A 14,361-nucleotide genomic window follows, 5' to 3' on the forward strand; every position below is an offset into this window, starting at 1 on the left:
GTTGTATCAGATGTTTGCTAGGGGGGACATCCCACATGGCCACTTACTGCGGGATTCTGGCTACGCACTGGAACCATGGATGATGACACCCATCAGAAATGCACACACACACACACACACACACACACACACACACACACACACACACACACACACACACACACACACACACAGAAAAACGCCATAATGAGGCACACCCACAAACTAGGAACATCATAAAGCATGTCTTTGGGCTGCTGAAATCACAGTGCCAGTGCCTCAATATGTCTGGTGGAACCCTGCAGTACTCTCCAACCACATGTGCACAGATGTTCACAGTATGTGCCATGCTACACAATATGATCTTTTGGAAACAGCTGCAGCAGGATCAGTAAAGGGAAGGGATACACAGACTCCCACCACTGCCTAGGTCACCACACCCACAACCACAGGGGACTCTGAGGAGGGAACCCCTGAGGTTGTCCCTGTAGGCAGATGTAGACGTAGCCAGTATGCCCTGGCCTTGGCCAAGAGACAATGCAGAGCACATGCACTGACAACCTAGGGACTGACATCTTACTCTGACTTGCATACATATTAGTAAAAATGATGCCAGCTAGCCCACACATCCTGTACCTAACCATGTACTGACTGTGTACTGCATGCATCAGACAGAGTCAGCCCCGAACTACAGGTCTGTCAACTCCTGCATTCACAAGGTAAGTCAATCACCTATTCATCAGTTGTAAGGGGTATTCGAATATGGTAGCATATGTATGGACCTGTTGCATATATGCAAGGGAATATAGTGGGCTATTGGGCTACTTGGTGGGATCTAACAGCCACTTGGGGCAAGAAGTAATCTGTCCAATAGTATGTGCTTCATAACATGCACTAGGCCACACGGCTGTGAAACCCACTACAATATTCAAGGGAGATGGTAAACAGTAGGGTCACACAGCAGTTGCACAACTGACTATGCCAAAAGAGCATGGGTTGATCATTCCCCCACCCCTAACACATCAGTGTACCCATACAACTGCTGTAATAGTAAATCTGCAATGATATATCAGCAGACCAGCCAATTCCAGGGCTGTGATATAGAACCTGGCCACACGTTCTATGTCACATGAAACACAGAGGTGACAATGTGTGTCTGTATGCTGCTGATTGTGTGATGAATGACACAGCCCTGTCTGGCAACCTGTGTGGCTCAGTAGGCTAGGGACATCAGCGTGGATGAAGGTTTGAATCTGTCAGTATCCATATCTTTTGCATGTGAGGTAGTTGTATAGTGGTGTTCCCACAGACTGTCATACTCCTCAACGGCCAAAACTAGAGACAGGCATTCAGATGCTCTGAGTAACCTAGAAGCTGGCTAGTATAAAAGCAGATTGCATCACAATAGAATATCTGAAGGATATAAAGTCCAACACTCAAATTTTAGTCTGTAGTTAGTACTATTCATTGACTGCATTATACAATGTTTTACCGGGACACCACAAATGTATGAGGAACAGGTCACATATGAGGTGAAATGCTGGCCATTATGAAAAAACATGTACAGTGAGAGGTATGCAGATGTCACATTATGTACCCCAGTCACATATTAATTACAGCACACAGCCAGAGAATGCTATATACAATGTCAGGGAAGTACTGCAGAAGTGTTGGGGTTTCCCACTCAGGTTCGGATCCTGTCAATTTCATTATTACACTGGAAACAGGTGCAGCTGCCAATGTCTGTAGCACACAAAACTCTGGCCTGGAGTGCAGGTAGTTCTGGCCTAAAGGCACCTTGTAAGTACTGACAGTCTCAGAATGCTGAGGTTATCTGCACTCACACATCAAAACAGTTGCCCAAAGGAACCAAACCAAGACCGCAACAGTACATAATCCACTCACCCACAGACCCCTGTGCCTGTGGAATGTCAACTTGTAGACTGACACAGGTAAGCAGGTGTTGGACTGTACAATGGCTCAATGCATGCCTTGGACAGGCCATATTGTCACTCACCACATGTTTGCTTATCTATCTGCAACCAGCCAGATATGGTCATACTGCTAACTGTACACACATAGCAGGGCCAGTGACAGGTATCCCACTCCTAGGACACTAGATACAATAACAGTCCTAAGCAATATTACTCTGCAGGCCACGCATGCTGTCTAACATAAGGCTACTTTGCATACTCCACAAGTACTGTGCCTGCAACTGCAGGGTGGCACATGCGATAAGTACTACAAGCTAGTGTATAATACTAGATTGGTATGGGTTATAATCTTGCAGCAGTCAACTCTGTGTGTGTAAGGATATCCCCATGCAGCTCTTTGGACAAGCTCATATAGGCTATCTCTGTGCAATTATTATGCATTTTATGGCCCTGGGACTAGTGCTGGCATCTGCATTGCCCTCCACTACAAGACCTGCTGATGTCATCCACCTTAAGAGTGCTGGCTGACACTCTTATGTCAGATAAACTCCATGGTGCATGTTATAAGTACTGCAAGCTATAGTATATTAAAGTAGATAGGTAGGGGTTCTAAGCTCACAACAGCCAATATTGTATATAATTATATCCCCATGCAGCACTACAGACAAGCCCATATGGGCTACTTTTGTGCAATGATTATGCATTTTATGGTTTTGTGACTTATCTGCTGGCCTCTACATTGCCCTCAAATATATGCCCTGCTGATGTCATCTACCTTAAGAGCACTGGCTGATATTGTAATATCAGACAAACTCCATGGTGCATGCAATGATTACTGTAAGCTAGAGTGTATAGTCTCACAGCAGCCAATTGTGTGTGTGTGTGTGTGTGTGTGTGTGTGTGTGTGTGTGTGTGTGTGTGTGTGTGTGAATATATCTCTATGCAGTACTATGGACAAGACCATATAGGCTACCTCTGAGCAATGATTATGCATTTTGTGACTCTGTGACTAGCTGCTGGCCTCTACATTGCCCTCCACTACAAGGCCTGATTATTTCATCCACCTTAAGAGTGTTGGCTGACACTCTAATATCAGATAACCTCTATGGGGCATGTGATAAGTACTGAAAGATATAGTGTGCAATAGTAGATAAGTAGGGCTTCTAAACTCACAGCAGTAACTCTGTTTTTTGTGTGTGTGTGTGTGTGTGTGTGTGTGTGTGTGTGTGTGTGTGTGTGTGCGTGTGTAAATATATCCCTGTGCAGCACTACAGTCTTGCCCTTATGGGCTATCCCCATGCAATGATTATCCACTTTTGGCCCTGTGACTAGCTGCTAGCCCTAAATACATAATCATAACTTATGTCCGCAACCTGTCTGACCTGGACACAGGATATGTGTAAATGTGTCAACTCCATCACCAAATCTTCTAGCTTTATAAATTCTGATAACCCAGGTGACATGTAGCAAGGGTAGCAGACTTTATCACAAAGTATGAATGCATGAATACGCAGATGGCCCCGTTACCCTGATAGACTGTTCTACACATATGCATCTAGGGAGTCATGCACATATACTACCGTATCTTGCTGATGTCATATGTCTGCTGTTTTGCCATGCCATCCTGTCCCACTGTATTGCTGCCATGTGTCCATAGTGTATCTACTCAGACTCCTGTAACAGAAACATACACAGGTCCATGACACAACTGTCACTTTGTAACACTACCACCAGTCCAATATCATGCAACAATGATACACAAAGTGTGATGTGTAGTCATGACACATCCCAGCATACACTACCTGTTTTGGCCCATAGCAAGTGGCATGGCAAAACAATACTGCTCTACACAAGTATATGTCAAATGATATAGACACTCTGTGCATCAGACACATAGTAGCATTTCCCTGCATCGATGAAACAGATGCACAAATGGCAGGGATGTGGCATAGGTATCATCTCATGCACAGAGTGTGGTGAGAGGGTGCCAGAGGCCTTGGCTGTACTAAACAGTTGATAGCATGTGTGTGAGTCAGGAGGGGTGCGGGTTAGATTGGCCATGGAGAGGTGCCATCTGTAAGTGAACTGCATGTGACAGTAGTGTTTGAGTGTGTGCATGTACTAAGTCAAGCCCATTGCTAGCCCTACACATGTGTATATTGGACAGCTGTGGACCGTACATGGTAGAGTGGACAGTCCACTGTCACTGGCTATAAACATGGGAACCGACACCACCATGCCCAAGGTCATATGCAGTGCTAGTACCTGATGGTGACTGCAAAATGCTGGTTCTGCATCCCCTACAGGACCACTCAAGACCATGTTGCCATGGTCTGCCATGTTGTGGTTTGGACAGCACATTTCCCTATGTAGCGCTGGAAGTACTGCCACTACGGAAGTGTGATTGTGCACAGCCATGTGGATTTTCAGCAGATGGTGTTGCTGACCTACAACCAAGTATACTATGCCCAGCTCCAACCAGATGTTCCAGCACAGACAATGTGCGGTCCAGGACAGACATTGTCTCAGCCCAACATCTGTCCACTACATCAGTGAACTGATCTTGGGTGTCCCCAATCTAGTTGAGGCAGTCATGGATGTCAGGCTATGCTGTGTCCATAACCCTAAGCATATGTCTGGTGTTGCATTCAGAACATGTCTGTGCCTCCATGACAGCCCAAAACATGTACTGAGTGACCTTTGATGTGACACCTGCAACAGGTGGTAGATGGACAGCTGTCCTCCTACAAGCACCCCAGTTCTGCATGTGTGGAACCTCATTAGCTTTCTGGCTAAGGCCAGTCCCTACATTCACTGACACCATAGTTGCCACACTGCCCTTTTCAATGTCATATCCCTCTGACTGTTCAATATTTGTGGCCTCTGGTGACTGCATACATGTGTGCATCTTGACTGTGGTGGCAATAGGGGCAGAAGAGGGATGTCAACCTCTGGGACAGATTCATCCCCCAAGAACCCCACCTGTGCCTCACTATGGCCGCCATCATCATCAAAGTCAGATAAGACACAGATAGCAGATTGTGAAGAGGACAGATTCCAACCTCCCTGATCACCTGTAAAGACCAAGACAAAAGCAGTACATTACTACCTGCACTTTTATGTATGGTAATCCACACAAACTCATGCAAATGAGGATCGACAACTGCATTACCAGTCTCACCTCTTCTCATCTCCGCTCCCATGCACAACAAACAACCTCACATCAACATGCACAGACAAGTCATGCCTTTATAATATGCACTCCAGCCACATCCAGGTAAAGTTGCCAGTACAATCTGTCTGTAAGGTATGCAATATGACACTATGCATGACAGAAGTACTCATAAAACCCAGTACACCTATCTTGAGAATGATATGCCACTACTAGTTTCACTGCCTGAAGTATGTAGCATCTATCTTTTGTGTTTGAACAGGCAACTTGGAGTAATTGCCTCATGTATACCAGGCTGTGTAGGTTTTCATAAATATAAGTGCAGACATGTCAATGATCATTCAAATACACACCTTTGACTAACCAATCCATGAAGTATAGTTAACTGTTCCAGAATGGAACATGCAAGTATTCTACTCTAGCTATAGACAACATTTGTACATAGGCCAAAATGGCAGCCATTAACTCCCATAGGGTAGGATAGGATCCATACAAAACAGTGTCACACTTAGCAGGTACAGGACCATGGACTTGGGCCGCATCTGACAGACCAATGAAAAGGTGAGGAAGAGGTATTGTCAGCACCACCAAAGGCTGCAGCCCTACAAAGTAATATGCACATATATACACATGTACAGTAGCTACTGTGATACTGGCTGTATTGCTGACATTCTGTGCATGTGTGCACAACTGAGTGTAAACCCTAACTCCCCCCAATGCAGATAGACCTAAGACCCATGTACAGCTATGTACAGCCTGCCACAATGACTGATACAGTATTACATTGGTGAACACAGTATGCTTAACTGGACGCTCCACTGCTGTGGACACTGTGGCACCCACCTCCATAATGTATGGTGTGATGGATGCCTGGGAGCTGTATTATGTTCCTAGGTTTGCCTGGAATTCCTCTGTAGCTGTGAGTGGATGCTCTGTCACAGGCTCTCCACTGGCGGAGGTGGCATGATCCCTGGCAACATCAGCTGCCATTCGTCGTGCAGCATTCAACATGTCTGTGACCCAGTGTCAGACCCTCTCATAGGTCCTGTCCTGTTGGCCAGTCTGATGGAAATCCTGCACAAGGCCTACCCACAATGCTACCCACTGCTCCCAAGTTTGTCTCCCCCTAGGCAACAAGATCTGTCTCAGTCCATCCACTATTATGCCATTCTCTGTATCTGAGAAGGAGGTATGTCTTCTGAGGTATATGGTTCCTGAAAGACAACAAAAGGGGAACACATTAGAGGACCAGATACATGGATATCCACTGTTTATAGATCCAGCACACCCATAATGTTCTGCACTATCCACTGCTGATTTACACATCATAACCCACGTTCTGGCAACACTTTGCATGTGTGGATACCTCCAAGATAGTAGCAATACTGGGATATATCCCCGTGTGCTGTGACAGAATCTGCTGTATGTTCCAACACCCAGCACTGCAGTCAACTGTGGTATGTCCCCTACACCCAAACTCCCACTATGTGAGAAATTCACTCCGGGGATCATGTCAGTCACCCTGCTAGACAGGGTTACAGGAAGTAAATAGTGTGGGAAGAAATAGCCAGGGAATTGTTATAGATAGGCTTGTATAGGCCCTAAGGCCGATAGCCTAGTACCAACCTATGAACCTATGAACCTATGTCACATAGCCACTGCTAGACAATTAACAGTGTGCTATTACAGCATCTATATGGGGACAGTTCCGAAACACCAGTGTATCACAATGACAGAAAGCAATGAAAACCCGCTGTAGTATATGTTTCCTGTAGGCATCATATGTCTCAGCTATACAGATGTTAGCAGAATGTCAGGATGTTTGCCTCACTGTTTTGATCATTTTCACACAAACTTGTGGATCTCTGACAAATATTTAAATACTGCAGCTGAGTTTTAGCCTTGGTCCTCTCGCAACTTATGCCTTTGTCCTGCTTTCAGATGTTGACAAGTATGTTTGGCATAGTCGTCAACCAAACAGGTACATATGTCAACTGAAATGAGGACTTAGCCAGAGCACATCATGAACATTCAGGGGCACTTTTAAAATGTTAGAACAATGAATGTGAAACAGTCACTGAATGAGGGAGGTGAATTGCCGTACATCATTTAAAATTACAGGAGTGCACACCCTTACTCATTGTCACGATGTATTATGTGTAATCCGCTAGCTTTCCTACAACAGCCAACTGTTGTAGGTGGGATTGATGGGGACAGAGCTGAGATGTGCTTGAAAATCAGGGACAGTTGAGAGGCATGCCTATAGGTGTAGGACATCAGAGTATCACTGACATGTCATTACCACAGGTCTAACACTTCCTTACTGCTGTAATCTCTATTCCCCATACCTCTAGCCTCCCACCCACATCCTGTTATATGGAGAAATCTATTACATACCTACTGGAGTGTAATACTCCTTTTTTGAACTTTGCTTCTGGTAATCTTTTGGAAAAATGCTCTCTGTGTGAGTTAAGTTTCATACAGACCTCTTCCTCATAAGCAGCTGCTTGCTTTTAAGGTACTGCTTATTAGCAAATGACATGCCAACACAATGCAGTATATAAGGCCTTCATGTAGACTTGGGCCCCATTCTTAGTTGTTCAGATTGACATTACTGATGGTGTGGAGAGTACAGCATCACAGATGGTTTGTACCATAACTGTTAACTGTAGAGATTTATGGAGTATGTCCATAGTTTCGCCTCATTATGTGTGGTCACTTTCTCATGATATTGTGGTCAAATGGCAGTTCACTGGTAAACATCATGGGTTGAGGTCATTAAGGAAAGAGACGCACTTGAGTGACTTCATACCCATCAGAATATGTATGCTAATGCAATAGCTGTTATTCTATAATCCTACTATTTTTGTAGGGGCAAACCATTGCACATATCCCTATCTATGCGCCTTTGCCCCCCCCCCATTACATATATCTGTGCCCAGATCCCTTGTTCTAGGGGGTTGGGAGGTATGGTCAGTCTGTAGCAGCTACCTTTACATACAGCTGTGTTTGCTGCTGCTGCAGGGTGGACAAGTCTGAGGACAGCAAGCTGTATGTGTAACTGTAAGCAGAAAAACACTGAAATGGAAGAGCCACAACTCACAAGGTGTAAATTCACAGCAGTCCTTTAATAATCCACAGCAAATTCCACCAGACAGCAAAAAAAAAATACTGCTGTGTGATGTCTGCGGTGGAGTTTGCTGTGGATTATTAAAGGACTGCTGTGAATTTAGTCCTTATGAGTTGTGGCTCTTCCATTTCAGTGCTTTTCTGCTTATTGTTACTTGCTGGCAATGAAATAAGCATTTGGTTTGGTATGTGTAACTGGGCCAGCTGTGTCAGCCCTGTCATTACAGCAGTGTCAGTGTAAGGGTATCCTGTACAGTCTGATCAAGGCATGTGATTAACGTATGTCTATTATGCAAAGGTGCCAATAACAAAGTATTAGCCAACATATAGTTAGGCTATATGGATATGTGCAGTGTGTCCCTACCTGGAGGCCTCTGACTTCTAAAACTGGGTAGCAGTTCATTAACAAGCAGTAAGCTGTGCAGATTAGGATTGCATGACTCGGTCATTACTTGCTGTCATCACAATAATGTAATTGAACTGCAACACAAAACTGGATTTGAACCAAGGACTGTGTGTGGCAAAATGTATTATATACAAGGCTTTTAACAGACTGCACTATTAAGTCACTGCAAAAGTATGTGTATTTGCAAGATATATGTGCACATATACAGGTTGTGACAAACATTTCTACATCTGTCAGTATGTGCATGGCTTTATATGGCTATATTTCTGCACCAGGGTCCCCAGTTGTACATGTACTTTGCCATTGCTGCCTTAGCAGATGTCTTTACACAAGTTGCTGATAAAAGGGCACATATACTTGCTGTCACAGGGTCACTTACATACATTATTATGTATCTGGATGTCTACTGGTGTATTATTGCATCAGAATCCAAAGTACAGTCACATTTATCCCATTAGTTTTTAATTCAATTACATGCCTAATGACTTTAAGTGGCAATCAGTATGTTTTGCTGGAAACAGATATTTTTAATTCGATCTTTGTGGCCTGGTGTGTTAATGCAGTGGGCTGTAGGAGAGAGAGGCCCAGGTTTAAAACTTAACAGAGGTGTTTTTTTGTACGTGTCTAACAATGTAATAAACACATTTAATCATTAAAGCTCATTTAAGCTTAGCTAAGTAAAGCAGCACAGTGCACAATACTATGCCGCTTCACTTAGCTCTGTACAAATCTGCACTAAAAAAAATAAAGAAAAGAAAAAGGGGGTGATAGGAAAGTGGTGAAATTGGAGCAAGCAGGGAGAGAACATAGTGAAATGCAGTTAGGGATGTGCAGGAAAGGTGTAGGAAATAACCATAGCTATCCATATCTTGTACAGCAGCAGCTGTGCATTTTGACAGATTTTGTAAATTAATTTGGACTCTCAAACCCCAGAGTGAGGTGTGAGGATAAAATAACTGTGGTGTCAAGCCAATTAGACCAGATTAGTGTGTCCAGTGGACACATGTGCCATATGGGAGCTATGTATGGGACAATATTTATTTTGGGACCGGTGCCCATTTTTTTATTTATTTTTTTAAGGTGAGAGTGGAATGCAGGGGAAGGGACATAAGTACATGTGAGGAGGTAAGTTGAATAGGAGAGGATGCATTTGCAGAGAGACAAGACAGACGAGACAGCAGACAGGAGCAGTGTGTGATACATAGGTAGGTACTAGTCTATTGGCCCTAGGACCTATATAAGCCTAACCAAAAATGTACCCTGGCTTTTGCCACCCAAGAAAATCATTTTCCTGTGCCCTTGTCGAGCAGAGCCACAGAAGAGATCACCGGAGTGAATTTCCTATTTCCCATCCAATCATCAAGATTTTTCTTGAAGAGTGCTAAATAATCAGTTATACTGAGACTTGAACCCAAGAACCTGTACACCATAGGCAGAGCAATTCACCACTATACCATCTGAGATGGGGGGGTAAAAACTTTGGATGAGGAGGGTCTTGTGGAATCCAAGTCATATGAGCCTCCAGAAGACAGCAGTGTGACTCACGATCTCACCCATGGGACAGGTGACACTGCTCCTTCACTGCCCCTAGGGGTGCAGGTGGTGTTCATAGCTCTGGGGCCCATACCCTGAGGTGGTTCCACCAGATGATGCAGGAGGTGCAAGGGCAGCAGAGGGGGTCACAACTGGCCTATGTCCAAGACATGCAAGGACCCATTGCCACAGTCAGTTGAGGCAAGTTATGTGGATCACCAGGAACAGGCCTACTCTGACATGCTGTGGTAATGGAGGTATAGTAGTAAGTATAAGTTAGTTATTAGCAAAACATTGTTAGTAATAACAGCATGGCAGAACATTGGAAATAACGCAATTACATATCAATGCATATTATGTGAAACACAACAATAAATAACAGAACAGTCAGAATAACAGAATGCCAGTAACAGTTACAGCATAAGGCCAACAAAACAGGTAATTTAACAAGATATGTTAATTCATACATTATAATACATAATAATAAAACACATGCACCAAAAAACAGTTAATGTAACAACATATGTTAATAGTAAACTTTAACCAATGAATAACAGTAATAAATAAATGAAGATGAGGGGTGGGAAGAGACAGAAAATCAGTCCATTAGTAACACTGCAGCTTACTCCCTTGACAACAGTACTACTATCTAGTCTAGAGGTCTGTATTTTCCTTATGTGTACAGTAAGTACAAGTCTCTTTTAGCTGATGTAGCATGTACATACATTTCAAGCTATACGCATGGGACACTATGCGCTAAATGGTTACAACTGCAGGTACACACCTACACAGAACACTTGCACATTAGGTAGACCTATATAGCAACCAAGGTGTTCTGTGAGGCTGAAATGGTGATAATTTGCAATCTAGGTACTCATTGCCATGGTTTTCCTGTCACAGGCAGAGTATGTACTTTTAATTACATAATATGAAATAGTGACACTTGAGAGACATATATGTGTACAGTACAGACACTAAACAGCAGTCATGCCTTGGTTGGCAGGCATGGGAATAGAAGCCAATAGCAGTGACTGCAGGGGAAATCTGCACAGAATGTATTATTTGACTGCAACCTTTAACAGACACTCCAGGCATGCAGCCATACCAGGATTGCATATATTATTTCTGACTGCACATTGCTGATTTTTCATATTCTTGTTAATGATTTTAAGAGTCTGGGAAATCTAAACACACAATTATCTACTAATAATATGGGCTACCTCACCCATTTACCTCTACTTCCTGTGGAGAGAGAATTTGTGAGCATTACATGACTGCTACTGTAATATTTAGTTATTTAGTGCTACATTGCACTAGATTTGAACCCTGGTCTGTGTGTGGCAAAATGCACCATATACACAGCATTTAACAAACTTAGCTACTGAGTCAGTGCTGATTACTGACTGACTGATATTTGCCTAGAACTTACCTTGAACCAAAATATGACCCGACAGTACTACTACAGTGTTATACTACACTGCAGTGACAGTAGAACACACATGCATGTAATACAAGCATAATGCATATAGTAGGTATGCTATATAATCAGTATAAACAATGCTGATGTACACAATTTATTGTTAGTGGGTTGAAATATCTGTGAAGTCAGCAAACACTATCAGTTTGTGGAGTGGGCTACCTCACCCATATACCTTGATTATCTGATGTTTGTGGATGACAGAGCATTATGTAAACAATATTGGCCTAGGGACAGCCTTGAACGGTACTATGTGAGTTAAACAATACAATTGGCAGCCATTAGATTTGCATTCTACAGCTATTACAATGTTGTACTTGACTGCAGCAGTTTACCTTACAGCCTGAATGCATACAGCTTTACTGCAATGGTTACAACAAGACAACCCTGTGGTACACCATTTTCCTTGGTGCTATTGGTATTGTTTCATGTTTTATTGCACTACAGTTGGCATTATTCACTTTTTGCAATACAGATCTAATTCCACATTTATTGCACTACAGCCTTTATTGTATATACTTTCATGCAGTTAATGCTTTACCCTTTCTTGCTTATTTCACTACAATTAGCATAATACATTCAGACTCACCACTCTCATCGTGCAACCTGGCCAGGCATCTGGTATGCAACTCGAAATTGAGATCCCTCTCTTCTGCAATTATTGGGAGAGGAGAACACCATTATGCATACCAGCTTTTCAGACATACAGATTAGATATTGGTGAAACAGAGGTAAAATTACTTACATACTTGTGAGGCATTCCCTGCCTGAGCTTCTTGGACCCAGGTGTCCAAGAGTTCCCGCATCAGTTGTTTCAGGTCATCATGGCAGTGATGACACTTCTCACCTGTGTGGGGGATACCAGTGACACTGGTGAGTTCTCTGGCCAGCCGGTCCTGGGCCTCTTGTCTTAAACTCTGAGTCCTGGAAACCTTCCTGCAGCAGTCACACATCATGGTTTTTAACTAGGAGTCCAACCATGACCCTGGAATCCAGAATGCCCCAGTGTTGCACCCAAAAGCACACACCTTCACCAACGCTACCATAGCACCTGTCAGAGAAAGAACTTCACTGCATTCTGCTATATCTCTGCCCTTTGGGCTTAATATAGGCTGCATTCCTGCATTTACACATCATTGGGCAATATTCAAAAAAATGCTGTGTCACTTAGCATCTTGCAAACAAGTGCAGCTGAGCTAAGATGTGTGAAAACTCGCAGAGCCAGAGTCTTAGCAGAGCTTAGCAGCTTGCAAACCAGTCAAGCAGAGCCAAGCAGTGCATAAACATTGGCAGCTGTTATAATGTTTATGTGGTATTTAGCAGGTCTTAGCAGGTCTCAGTAGAGCTTAGCAGAGTGCAACGAAGCCATATATTACATTAATCTGCAAATTTGAATATTAAAATTAAATGCTAACTTCCCTTTCATGTATTCAATCCCTGGACTTACTGTACATGAAGCCATCACTATACCCATTTAGCTACGTGGATATTAAGAAATCCACTATACCTTATCATATATCACTGAACTACATATAAGTAGTGCTGAGCTCTGCACTGTGCAGTGCAAACACGCTTAGATATGCTTAAAATCCCATTTAAATAAATAATTAATGACATCTGGTTTCTATTTTTAGATGTCTGGCAGGTGTCTGCTGTCTTATCTGTGGGCACCATTTAGCATTGCTGTGCACTGCACTGCGCAAACATGCTTTTTTTTTTTTAAATAAATAAATAATAAAACACAAACAGTGCAGGGAGTCTCTTACTCTTCTGCAGATATGGTTGTCACTACACCATTCCATGCACTGATTGAATAACCATGTTCCTCGACTCTCCCTCAGCAATGCGCCATCATAAATATGCATGACATACTGCCAAGGGGGAACCATGTACACATACATGGTAACATTCTGTGTAGGCTCTACACCGTGCCTACACAGATTTTATTAAATCCTGCGGACAGTTTCCACTTCATGTCAGAATGCAGCTGAAAATAATGCTGATCCAGTTAAACATCAAATCAGTCATGTTAATTTCAAGAAGGCCTGGTAGGAAAACAGAACATTAAGTAGATCTAGTGAGACTATAGTAAGACAGAAGGGGAAATGAAGGAACATAAAAAATTCACTTCACACCTATACTTGGACGTAAGAAACAACCTGCTCTACAGGATAAGCAAAGACAAAGATTATTTTTATGACACCTTGTTGACATTAGCAGATAGACACATTTTGGTTATTCAGTTGGGAATGGATAAGACAGTGCTAGAATTTTGCTACATTTTTGGTCAATCGACATAAAGACCATAGATGTTTTTAATGCATGTTGCTCATAATGTCAAAGGGCATAAGGGCATCCTGCATACTGATTGTTAAAGACCACTTAATGCCCTTAACTGGTGTGGAAATCTCATTTAAAAGAATAGCCATAGACATTGTAGATGCACATGGAAAACTGAATCCCTTCAGCATATCCTAGTAATCACTGATAATGCAACAAAATGTCCATAAGCATAGCCACTGTGAAGAGTTAATGTGCAATCCACAGCAAAACTGACCAGGGTAACCCATTCATATCCAGAGTAATGCATACACTTTCTCTTTTTTTTTAAGTGAAACAGCTATCTGTATACCACCCTGGAAAAGCTGGATTAGGTTTTAAAAATAGCAAAGGCTCTGACAACTAACAGGAGTTGTTTTCATTTCATATATATATTTGGACAACCTCAGCA

This window comes from Protopterus annectens, chromosome 6.part0, assembly GCF_019279795.1.
Source record: "Protopterus annectens isolate FY-2018-M chromosome 6.part0, PAN1.0, whole genome shotgun sequence".
NCBI lineage: Eukaryota > Metazoa > Chordata > Ceratodontiformes > Protopteridae > Protopterus > Protopterus annectens.